General features: G+C 46.0%; 1 long non-coding RNA gene across 1 annotated transcript; it reads right to left on the reverse strand.

Moving 5' to 3' along the window:
• Nucleotides 1-3,241: 3,241 nt before the first annotated feature.
• LOC127476815 (uncharacterized) lies at nucleotides 3,242-7,602 on the reverse strand. Its single transcript, XR_007906731.1, has 4 exons — nucleotides 6,808-7,602; nucleotides 6,119-6,277; nucleotides 5,149-5,306; nucleotides 3,242-3,535 (listed from the first exon to the last, which is right to left on the reverse strand). It is a non-coding gene; the product is annotated as an uncharacterized LOC127476815 (long non-coding RNA).
• Nucleotides 7,603-11,641: the final 4,039 nt, after the last annotated feature.

Raw genomic sequence — 11,641 nt, forward strand, 5'->3', positions numbered from 1 at the left:
GAGGAAAGAGGGGAGCAGGATCTACAGAGTGGAAAATGCAGAACAAATGGGTTAAAAGGTGTTTCAGGATTTTTGCTTCCTGGCCTTCCCAGGTGCTCCCACATTCTTATTCCTTCTGCCAGGGCCCCAGAAGAATAACTGTTCTTTTCCCATTGGCTTTCCTACCATTTACTTATTTCCTTGCACATGACCCCAAGATCAGGAAAAAACCAGCCACATGATGCATGTGCCACAATTTGTGGCACAAATCTTCTCAGAAATCTGGGATATCTCCAGCCAGTGACACCCCAAGTTTCTCCCTTTGCAAGCAGCAGAAGTCATTTTGGACCAGCCTCTTTCTCTGTTTTGTCTGCTTGTCAGAGATGGCAAGACAATTTGATACTCACAGAGTGGATCTGAAACACAGTGCCATGATGATAGTGGAACATATGAGGCTGGACCACATTTTCCTCTGCTGTTCCTCACAGCAACTGATGAGTGACTCTTGCCATGACAATTTGTTTGCAGTGTGACCTTGGGCAAGACCACTCCCATCTCCGTGTCTTGGTGTCCTCACACTCGTGCAAAGCAGACAAAGAAATTGATCTGTCTTTGGGAAGGAGGAGAAGAAAGAGAAGACAAAATGCATTTTTTAAAGTCTGTATGCTTCTCTAATGTGAATTGATACACATTATGAGGGCAGAGTACCAGTGTGGTTTTATCATTTCTATAAAGCAACGAGTTGCTAATATCCAAAGTCTCCCTGCTCTAGATTTTGAGAATTGAAAGGTAGGAGAGGATTTCTACATTTACCAATTTATGCTTCCCATGTTTCCTTCCAAAACTCTTTCAGAAACATTGTGGGTTTTTTTGCTCTTTGCTTTAAATATTTCTGCTTTATTACATAGCCCTGTAAGACTTCAGTTTTTCTCCAATGGAAGATAATTTCCAGAAACATCCTCTGCATTTATATTTTAAACACAATAAATCAGAAAAGATTTCCAGATTAATTTTTTCTTACCTATCAATAGTTCAAATTCTTTTTAAAGTTAAATAAAAGGGGTTTTTCTGTCTAATGGAAGGATTTTTCATTTGTTATCAAAAATACACTCTCATACAAATTTTGGTGAGAGGAAACTGTTCCTGTTCTGCCCAAACTGAACATCATTTGGAGTTCAGTGCGGAAAATGTCATGTTTCAGCCAGTTCTTAATCATACAGCTTCCACCAATGATGAGGTGAAATGGATGTGCTTACCCCACCTCAAGGCTTACACCTGCTGGGCTTAGAAAAGAAACATATAAGTCACCCAGGGGATGCTGCCAAGTTACTTTTCAAGACCTGATGGTATTTGGCAGCATGACTAGCAGCTCTCCAATGTCATCAGCACTCCACCACTGCTGTTACTTCTCTGTAGAGCCCATATGGGAAACAAGGGTGGATTTTCTTCTCAAAAAATGCAGCTGTAGGTAGAAATCTTTCTGAGAGGTCTCAGTCCAGCATCTTCTCTGATCCTTGTCCAGGGAGCCCAGCCCTGCACTCTCCAGCCCCCAGGGATGCAGTGTCTGAAGGGAAGGTGTCAGCAGGAACGTCAATAACAATGTCTGACGCTTCCTCACCTCTACCTGAGGTTGTTAATTCAGTGCCCAGAGACAATGTCTGTCATTAGGAGGCCGCAGAAAAGAACAAAGCTCATTTCAGTGTCAGATACACCAATAACCTCTGAAGCCCTCCTCAGTCCAAGACTTCTTGACTGCACAGAGAACAGAGAACTTGCCTTGCTTTGGCTTGCCTTGCCTTGCCTGTAGATGATCCCCATGGCTCTTGTGGACATGGAGGGGTGGTCAGGACCCACTACTGTCCCCCAGTTCCAAGTACTGCACAAGCAGATCATCAAGAGAGTGCCCACTGTGAAGTGCTGCAGCTGAAGTGCCACTGCTGAGGGTGTCCACCTCACACAGCTCTCAGCCGCACAGGTACCTCAGGGGAAGCAGGTTAAATGAGTGCATAGAGCTAAACTTGCCCCTGGTGGTAAGCCTGCTGAGGTCAACAGAGGTACCAAACAGCCCGTAGGGTCCTATTCTTGAATTCAAGAGTTATGTAGCAGATGGAAACGCCTCTCCTGCAGAGACAGCTCAGCACACAACATGCTGTTTCATAGCTGGTGTTTCTGGGCTTATCTCTCCACAAAGCTTCTCAGGAAGATGTCTCCTAATAACTCCAAGTGTGGATATTCCAGGATAAGAGAGTCTATGCTGGAATTTGTTTGGAATAGCTGTCAGGAACAGTCCTCTGGGGCTAGAAAATGTCCTGTACCCAACACTACGGTCAGCAGCATCAGGTGCAGAGCTATGGCATCACTGACTGTTGTTAACATGGGCTCACGGTTGTCTCTGTGTTCCTCAACTCCAGCCTCAGCTGGAGGATGCCAGGTACAACAGAACTGCAGAGGAGCCTGAAAGTGAAAGCCTTTTCACTAGGGAAAGGAGAACCTATTTCATGGAGCTTAGGTCCTGGTGTTGTAGGTTGAATCAGAAATAGGCAATGCAAAGTTCTCAAGCCTAGACTGAAAGACCTTTGTGCCATTGCCTCGAGAGTGAATTTGCATGCCTTCAGCCCTGAACGGGCATGCTGAGCTTCCCCAGGGTAAACAAATAGAGTGGGGAAGTGTCTCTGAAAGCCATAATTGACACAAGGACTCTAAAAGGGACTGCTCCCAGCAGGAGGCCATGCTGCTTGAAGTTTCCTTGCTCTCCCCTTCCCTGGAAATCACAGGTCATTGCTTGCAGCCACCTCCTCCCCCCTAAAACTGTAACCAGTGAAGAGCCATAAAAACACTGAAGCACAGAAGGGCTGGGAATCTGATCTGTTGAGAAAGCAAACACTGACAAAATGACAACAAAACATCCTGGGAAGCAGTTTGGAGGGATGAGGCTGGGACAGTGCAAGAAAGGAGTTCCTGGAGAAAGATGGTGAAGGCTTCAGAGACAGCAGAGACAGGGGTGAAGAAAGCAGTGACATGGTGCTGTGACATCTACCAGTCATGTGGAGGGGAGCTTCTCAGAAAGATCTTTTTCATTAAAATAAACTTTTAAATGAGAGGTGAACAAGAAATTAAATTATGGACAGTCCTGCTTCTGACCAGGGTCCCAGCTCTCCCACTGCTGACTATGCTTGGCCAGGGTATACAGGAGCAAAAAGGTGTCCTACCTGCTCCATGCCTCTGTTTTCCCACCTGTAAGGAGGAGAAGACAGGACAGACACTCACCCCACAGGACTGGCACAGGATTGACACTCCCCCCACAGAGCAGTGACTCTTCTGCAGTGTGACTCCACTGGCACGAGGGAAAAGCCTCTTGCTTAGCTAAGAAAAGAGGAGTGCTGTGGGTGATGCAGGGAGAGAAAATATTCCAATTTACCCTTGTCCTGGCAGTGACGGGGGACTGGAAGTTTCACTGGGAAGGTACCAAAGTTTCTCCTTCATTTTGGGGCAGATGAAAGGAAGACAGCAGTCACATTTGATGTAGTGGGTCATACGTATGAATGAGACCTAAGAGCTAGATAAGAAACACAGGTAAAAGTCAAGTAAGAAATGAAACAGGTAGATTGGCTGATTTTTTACAATTAATTAATTACATATATTTTTATTATGTTTTTAGAGGCTTTAAGGCTCTGTATTACATACTTTAATTACTGTAAAGAGCTCCAGGAGTTAAATATTTGGGGAAAAAAAACTGTTTTGAGGACAGGTACTGCCTTCCTACAAACATGACTGGGGTCTGCATGGACAGAGTCTCCCAATGCTGCTTTTAAGCTGGCAGGCATCTGATGAAATGCAGAAGCAGCAAAGTTGAGACCAGAGGGAGCCAGTCTCTTCTGGAACTCCTTCCCAGCACCCTGAAAGTTTTGGCAGATCCTGCTGTCATGAAATCCCACAGACTGCTTTCCACAGGAAGCTTGGAAAAGCCCTGACACACGCATTAATAACAGCAAGAATCTCTAACATCTGTTAGATGGGGAAAAACACGGAGGCCCCATGGAGAACTCTCTCTCTATCCACTTGCTGTAAGGTCCACTTGTGACAGGTCCCGGCAAAAGTCAAAATTATCTTCCTCTGGCTTCTTCTCCCATCCCAGGCCATTCTTCCCTGGTTCAAACAGTGGCCTCACATCTTTTTGGCCTGCATCTGGGCCCAGGGATGATGAAGAGTTTCAGGGCACCATTCTATCCCCAGTAATGCCATGGAGCCACCCATCCGAGTGCTGCTTTTAGCCTGGCCAGAGTAAACTCATGCTGGTGTGATCCTGTCAGCATCAATGGAGCCTCACAGAGGGTAAATCCTGCTTGCTCAGCCTCTCTCCAGCACCTCATTCTGCATGCAGACAGCATGGAGATCTTTTTTGTCTGTCTCCACCTTTCATTCCTGTCCATTTTTCATTCCTCCCGTTCCTTATTCCTGAACACATGGGTGCAGTTCTTCTTCTAGAAATCCCACGGAGTTATTTCTGCTGCATCACAGGGCAGTTTAGCAGAGACAGTGATCCTCTGATTTCTCACCTTACACCCTTTCAAAGAAGCTAGCTCTTGGCACCACAGGGAGAGGGATTATTTGATCTTTATTAATTTATTAAAAGGAAGGAAGAGGGTGAAAATTGCAATGAAAGGGACAGCCAGCAAGATGGCAAGGAAGAGAGGTTAAAAATGAAATCATCATCTAATTGGCCTGCAGTGAATTATTCACATGTATAATCTTTTAAAAAAAAAAAAAATCAGCACAAGGCAATGCAAGTAAATGCTGTTCATGTTTAAAAGTCATTTCCATAAGTAAGTGCAATTTCTCTACTGTTTGCCCCTGTTTAATGAAGTGAAATCTTGTTTGCATTCCTCCCAATTTCCCAACGAAAGGCGCCCAAGCGTTTGCACCAAAATTACTTGGCCCAAATTAAAACCCTCCAACTTGGAAAAAAAAGAGGAAAGGGGGAAGAAATCAGACTTATTTTTAAAATGCCTTAAGTGCATCCCAGCATCCTAATTTATTTTTAGACACTTGTTATTAAGAGTAGTAGTAAGTTTCCCCTTCTCTCTCACTCTCTCTCTTATTTAAATGAACTTAATGGCAATAGATGCAAATGTCTGAAGAGGAAAATAGTTAACATTTATTTATTCTTACTGTTGTCTCTTCCCTGGCTGGTGTCATTAGAACAGTTCGTTGCATCCCATTCGCTCCCATTAGCTCTGCTATCAGAGCCACCCAGCACGACTCCAGCACGGCTCGAAGTGCTTTCTGCGGCCCACATAGGGACTACATCATCATCTCCGAGGCACTGGCTTAATGACAAGAAAAAAAATCAGAATATATTGCACAGCGCTCTGGGGAAACAACAACAAAACCCACCACCACCGTCGCTGCCACCCAATGCCATCTCCCCTTGACCCGGGGTGGGCATTCCTGCTTCAGCCAGGCAGGGGACAGACAGACGGACTGGCTGTGGGGCTGGGGCGAGTCTCCCTTCGCAATTCATTGATCTGGGCAATGTGCAGAGAAATACGCCAACAGGGACCCAGAGTGCTTGGAAACGTACTCGGGAGGACCCAGAGAGACTGGAATGGGTTCAAACAGCTGTTCAGAGCCAGCAGAACCATCTCTCCCCGATGCAGGGCTGCCAGACAGCTGACTCTTGGCTCCCTGGCAGAGGCAGGAGCTGCCAGCCAAGGCTGCTGGTGGGGTGGAGGGCTTGCAACCCCTTGCTGGATGAACCCTTCTTTTCTCCAGTACCCCCACTGGAGCATTTCCTAAAGCAAACCAGATCAGTTCACACAGGTGAGCAACCACATATCTCAGGGTCGTGTGGCCCAAGCTGTCAGCTCCAGCCACCAGCGTGTGTCACCCCTCAAGGTGTGTTGCCCCAGTCACCGGCCACCACTGCAGAGATAAGGGACTTGGCCCTAATCCTGCCCTGGGGAGCAGTAGCTGAGGACCAGCACTGGCAGGTGGCAGGTCAGAAAGGCAGGTGCCCCGGTGCCTAGGAGAAGTGGCCAAAATCCACTCCCCTCCTGAACAACGGTGTCCTTTCTAAATCTGGAGGTGGACCTCACCCAAAATCCCTTTGCAAGCAAGAGGGACACAACAGGTTGCTCACCCAGAGAACAGGAAGGTTTTGAGGTCTTCTGAGCCCTTCACCCCCCAGGCAACACATGGATGAGGGTGGTGGCAAGTTCCAGAGAAGGAGACCAGGGCTCGATGACAGCACCAGCTGACAAAGCAGCATTTGGGAGGGAGGACTTCAGCATCTGCAGTGCTGACACATAAAAGAGAGGCAGCAGTTATTGCAGGCAGGGATGAAGCCACGCAAAGGGCCCTCCCCATCTCCATAAAGTTGACATTGTCTCCCGTGATAACTTTTCTGCTGAGGTAGGAGACACTTTACTGCAGAGTTGCACACAGCAAGTAGCTGCCCTCCCCCCCGCCCTTTCCCATCCTCTCCCTCTCTCTCCCTCTCCAGCATCATTTACATCCTTAATTAGCTGTAATTCTGCAGTGCTCATTAGGGAAGGACTGGAAAATATCAAGGAGCCCACAAGCAGGGGGCTTCAAGGGAGAGGGAGGAAGAGGGGGATGCAGGCATCAGGCTAAGAGGGGATGCCCAAGGCTGGATTGTGGAGTCAAAAGCCAGGAGTTACTTGCTTAATTCAGGTGGGATGATTACACTTGTGTAATTTCAGAGCACTGATCCAGTGATGGGGTTAAAGAGGCCACACTGTCCCGCCTAGAAAGGCAGAAGAATTGTCCAGAGAATAACATCATCTCACCAAGAGTACTTGCTCTTACCTCCTTGCTCACAGGTGATATCTCTCTGCTGGGTTATTCAGTGTCCCACACTCCAAAAGTCAACAGATGATCACAGGAAGAGGGCAATATTACCCTCCAATGCAGACAGCTACACAAACCTGTCCTCTCCTCCAGCCTCATGAGGAATTATCCAGCAAAGAGGTTTCTCTGGAAAATTGCAGCTGACAGGGCTAAAGAACTTCTGCCAGGTGTGTGACTGAACTGCAACCATTTGGTTAGAGGAAGAAAGACACAAAAATGATACAGAAGAAAATTTGAATGAGCTTTTATTGTTTCTTAAAGGGATACCCTCTTGATTTAAAACAAGAAGGGGGTAAGCACTTTGAATTTTACTTCATTGACCAAAAATAGAAAAAACCCAAACAAAACAAACCAAAACAAGAAACGAGAGCTCAAAACTATACCCATACTTTACATTCCAGGTTGTCGAATGAAATACATCCTTTAACCCCAAATGGGAAAACATTGTGAAGTTTTACTGTTGGTCCATATATTTGATACAATTACTTTGGGGAGCAGCAGCAGACCCAGGCATTTATAACCTGGAATCCCTTTTGCTCAGGAGAATATAAACACAGAGGGAGTCAAGTTCTCTCTCTCTCCACAGTCTCAAGAGACCTTCATAAGACCATTAAGGAGGTACTATTGTCTCCTTGCCTTAGCTGGAGAATTGCTAAATTAAGTGAATGAGGCAAGGACATAAAGGAAGTCTGTGTCAGAGCCACACAGTGACCCCAGATTTCTTACTGGTTCTCTTTGAACCACTAGTTCACAACCTTCCTTATAGTCTAGCATTTGGACTTTTGTATGACCACTTGCACTCGCACTTTCTGGACTCATACCTGGCTAGTTTTTAATTCACTGCCTAGCTGTATCTTTGCTCAAGGTTAGATCACAGAATCATAGGATGGTTTGGGTTGGAAGGGAACTTAAAGATCATCTAGTTCCAACCCCCCTGCCATGGGCACAGACACCTTGCACTAGACCAGGTTGCTCAAAGGCCCATCCAACCCAGTCCTGAACAATTCCAGGGATGAGACTGCGACCGTTTCTCTGGGCAACCTGTTCCAGTGTCTCACCATCCTCACAGTAAAGAATTTCTCCCTAATATCTAATCTAAACCTGTCATCTTTTAGTATGAAGCCATTTACCCTTGTCTTATCACTACATACTCTTGTAAAAGGCCTGTCTCCAGCTTTCCTGTAGGCTCCTTTAGGTACTGGAAGGTGCTATAAGGGTGTGCATGTAAAAGTCTATCTGGGAGTTCAGTGAAGTTGATGAGGATGGTCTTTGGAAGACCATCATCCTACTTTTCACTTGCTGGCAATAATGTGAACCTGCAGATTGAGCTGTGATGATGTGTCCCAACAAAGACAAAATGACCACCAGCACATGTGGTATTATTTACAAATATGTGGGCATGTGCACAAATGAGCACTTGTGCTTTGGTGTATCTTCCTTTTTAATTAACATCTTCAAATTTCTGTTAGTATTTAGATTAAACTTGCCATAACAGATAATAAGAATAAGCAAACATGCCAAAACAAGTCAAGAGAAAACCCCAGTGAAGTACAACTTCATAGAAGTGCCTAGGACCTTTGCAAAACAGCATTTCAGTGATTCATATCACTGTCTCTGAAGTTTGACACAGGACAACTCCCTTCACACTCACCCAGAACAGCTTATTTACATCATTCAAGCAAAGAGAAATCTGGCCCATCTTTCTGTATTAATATCTGCCTTTTCCTGTAGTGCTTGGTACATAGATTTCTAAGATCTTTACTTCCAGCTCCACTCTATGTGAAATTTGGGGTTCAAAGAAGTAGCAATTGAACAGAGTTTGCCTGAATCTTATTGCTATGCTTTAAAGAGCATCTTTTCTGCACTTGAAAGGAACCATTTAGTCAAGGTTTTCAATGACAAATTGACAATGTAAAACTGTCAGAGCAGATTTTGTCCATTACCACTCTAATATTGGGAAGAAAGAAGATAAGGAAAATAAAATGCTAGATCCACATGCCTATTAGAGATATTCAGCTTGTACAAGGAAAGATGCCTCACCATTTCCTGGATGTAGAAGACAGGGATGCCAGTTTGCTTAGACCTCTGTGTGGCCTTAGCTCTGCCCACATGATGTGGGCAACTGGTAGGATTCTGCAGAGGGTGAATGAACATCTGCTCCCAGACATCCACGGAGAAGAGTGTGGAAGTGGAAAGAGCTGCCTGCAGGTCTTGCATAGCTCACAACTGCAATCGGCAGCTCCTGGGCAGTAGCTCACGCTTGCATGAAGCCGTCTGCACTCTCCTGCTCACAGCACTCAGTGATTTCCTTCAAAATGACTCAACAGTGTCTTTTGTAAATTGCTCGTTAGTGAGTACTTTGATACCTAGAGTACCAGTGAATGGTGTCATTCCCACAAGCTACTTACCATCATTACATTTTCATCTTTTGTACTTTATCCTTCTGTTAGACAGCCTAGAGGAACAGCAGGTACTTGCCTTTTGCGTTGCAGCAGTAGTCAAAAAAACCCAAGCTCAGACAAACTAAGTCTGGGATGAAGTGATGCTAAGTAGTATCTAGAGAAACAGGTAAAGTGAATAACAGATAATCAAGTATGAGCTGCTTTTCCCACAGTTTGGTGTCATGGCTGGCTGTACAGAGGATGAACCCAAGGCATAAAATTGTGTTGCATGTGATTGTCAGAATTGGCAGCAAATCGGCACAAGGGATGGATGGCCCTATATGAGCAGGAGGAACATACTGAGAGGCACAGAAGCAAGCTCTTTGGTGTGCGTTTGTGGATAGGCACATGGGAGTTAAATTACATATATGTATGCACATTTACATTTTCATGGGTGTGTTGGGGTGTGCCTGACACTGCACATACACATGGGCAGATGCCAGGAGAGGAAGGGGTACTCCCCAGGCTGCACACCAGTTAAGTGCAGGTGAGAGTTTGTGGACTGCTACTGAATAGCTTGAGGCATCATCTGTAAGGGCTTATTTCCAGTACCAAGTATTTTTCCCCACTTAGAGTCAATGAAACCATTTCTGCAAACCTCCCTGAGGTACCACACAGCAAATATAAGACCAAGGAAACACTGGGGAAGATTTCTGGTCACTCAGACTGTGGTAATTTGAGGAGAAAGCCTAGCCCATGAAAAGAAACCATTCATGTAATTTGCAGAGATATTTGGCTGACTGAACAGCCTCACACTTTGCATGTATTCTTTCAGTTTGCAGTAGCATTTTCTCTGTCTCCCTGATGCTTTCACAGAGGCTTGGAAGAGACACAGATTTGTTCCACGCTAGCTTTCCTGGCATTATTGCCTATGGTGACTCCTGCCAGGAGAAGCCAAGAGAAGAGCTCTGAACTAGCCCAAACTGCATCCTCACACCACTTCCACACCAAGGCTGCATCCTGGGCTACCACAGCCAGGGTCCTTCCAGCTTCCACTGGCTCCACTCTCCCCTCTGCACACCTACCCCAGTTCTGTGGCCAGCTCCAAGCTTCCCCTGCCCTTCACCCTCCTGATAGGACTTTGCTTGCTCTCTGTGGCCCAGGTCCAGATAGAGTTTTCAAACATCTCCCCCAGAATGGGTCCTCTCTCTCAGCAGTCAGAGCCAAGCTAAACAGTGCCTCCTGACGAACCCGCTGAGGTGACCAGCATCTCACTCCACGGGCATCTTGGTCTTTCCCACAGGACTGGAGCAGTGAGAGGGAGGGAGGTTGATAGCAACAAAAAGCAGCAGATGAAAAGTAGACTCACACTACATAAATTCTTAAATGATTTTTATAAGGACACAGTATTGTAACAACTTGCCAAGAACAACACCGAAATTATTTCAAGGTTTCTCATTTGTTTGTAAAGTGAATATTAAAAGTGCAGGCAGCAGTCTCCTGGTGTTCCCCTGGGAACTCTTAGTGTCCGTAGTAATGAGGTCATTCCTTTTTTATTAGGAGAAGGTTTTCTGTAAAGTTAAATGTGCTGACAGCCTCTTGCCTTTGATGTTGGGTTTCACCTCAGTCCCTCCTGCAGATATTGCTGCTCCTCCCTCGCAAAGACACATCCCTGACAAACAATCTCCCCTCTGTCTTCCCTACTTGTTTGTTTAGATGCATGATGATAGGCAGCTCTGTTAAAGGGCAGCATATGAAGGCGGCTGGTGTTTCAGTGGACGGGAGAGATGTGAGAGATTTGGTTGCTGTAATTAAGTCAGTCTTCATTCCCCCAAACTGCCGGCACTCAGTACCCTTCATTTTATTGACCAGACAGATAATTACAGTGACAGCAGTCACAAACCCTCCAGTTACAGTTGCACTAAAATTTCCGTGGTGCCACATTCAGACAAACGCAGGACCTGCAGAGCCCTTGCCACAAAGCCTGGCCTGGAAGGGGAGGCAGGGAGGAGCACTCTAGCACCATGCCTGCTCCCCAGGGCTCTCCTTGCTCTGCAGCTACAGAGATAGGGCCTCCTTTCCCCACAGAGTGGAAAGTCCTTCCCCAGATGGACACAGATGAACCTCTGCTGCTGCCATGTCTTAGTTATTACAGCTCCTGCTCAAGCACCTTCCCTGTCTGGTATCCTGGATATCCCTGTGGAGTGACTTCCAAGTAACTGTGCACTGTGCCTACCTGACCATGGCCAGGAAGAGCAATAAAGTATAGATAGGCTGTGGTTGCTCCATGGCACACAGCAACTAGCTGACCTGTGCAAAAGGGACATCTGGTGAGGATGCTGCTGAATTATCACTTGGGAGACAGTTCTGAGCTCTACAAAGTTTCCCAAAGGTCCGAAGCAAATTAATTC

This window comes from Manacus candei, unplaced genomic scaffold (genome assembly GCF_025592945.1).
Source record: "Manacus candei isolate 608988 ecotype Guabito, Panama unplaced genomic scaffold, ASM2559294v1 h1tg000050l, whole genome shotgun sequence".
In the NCBI taxonomy this organism is placed as follows: Eukaryota; Metazoa; Chordata; class Aves; order Passeriformes; family Pipridae; genus Manacus; species Manacus candei.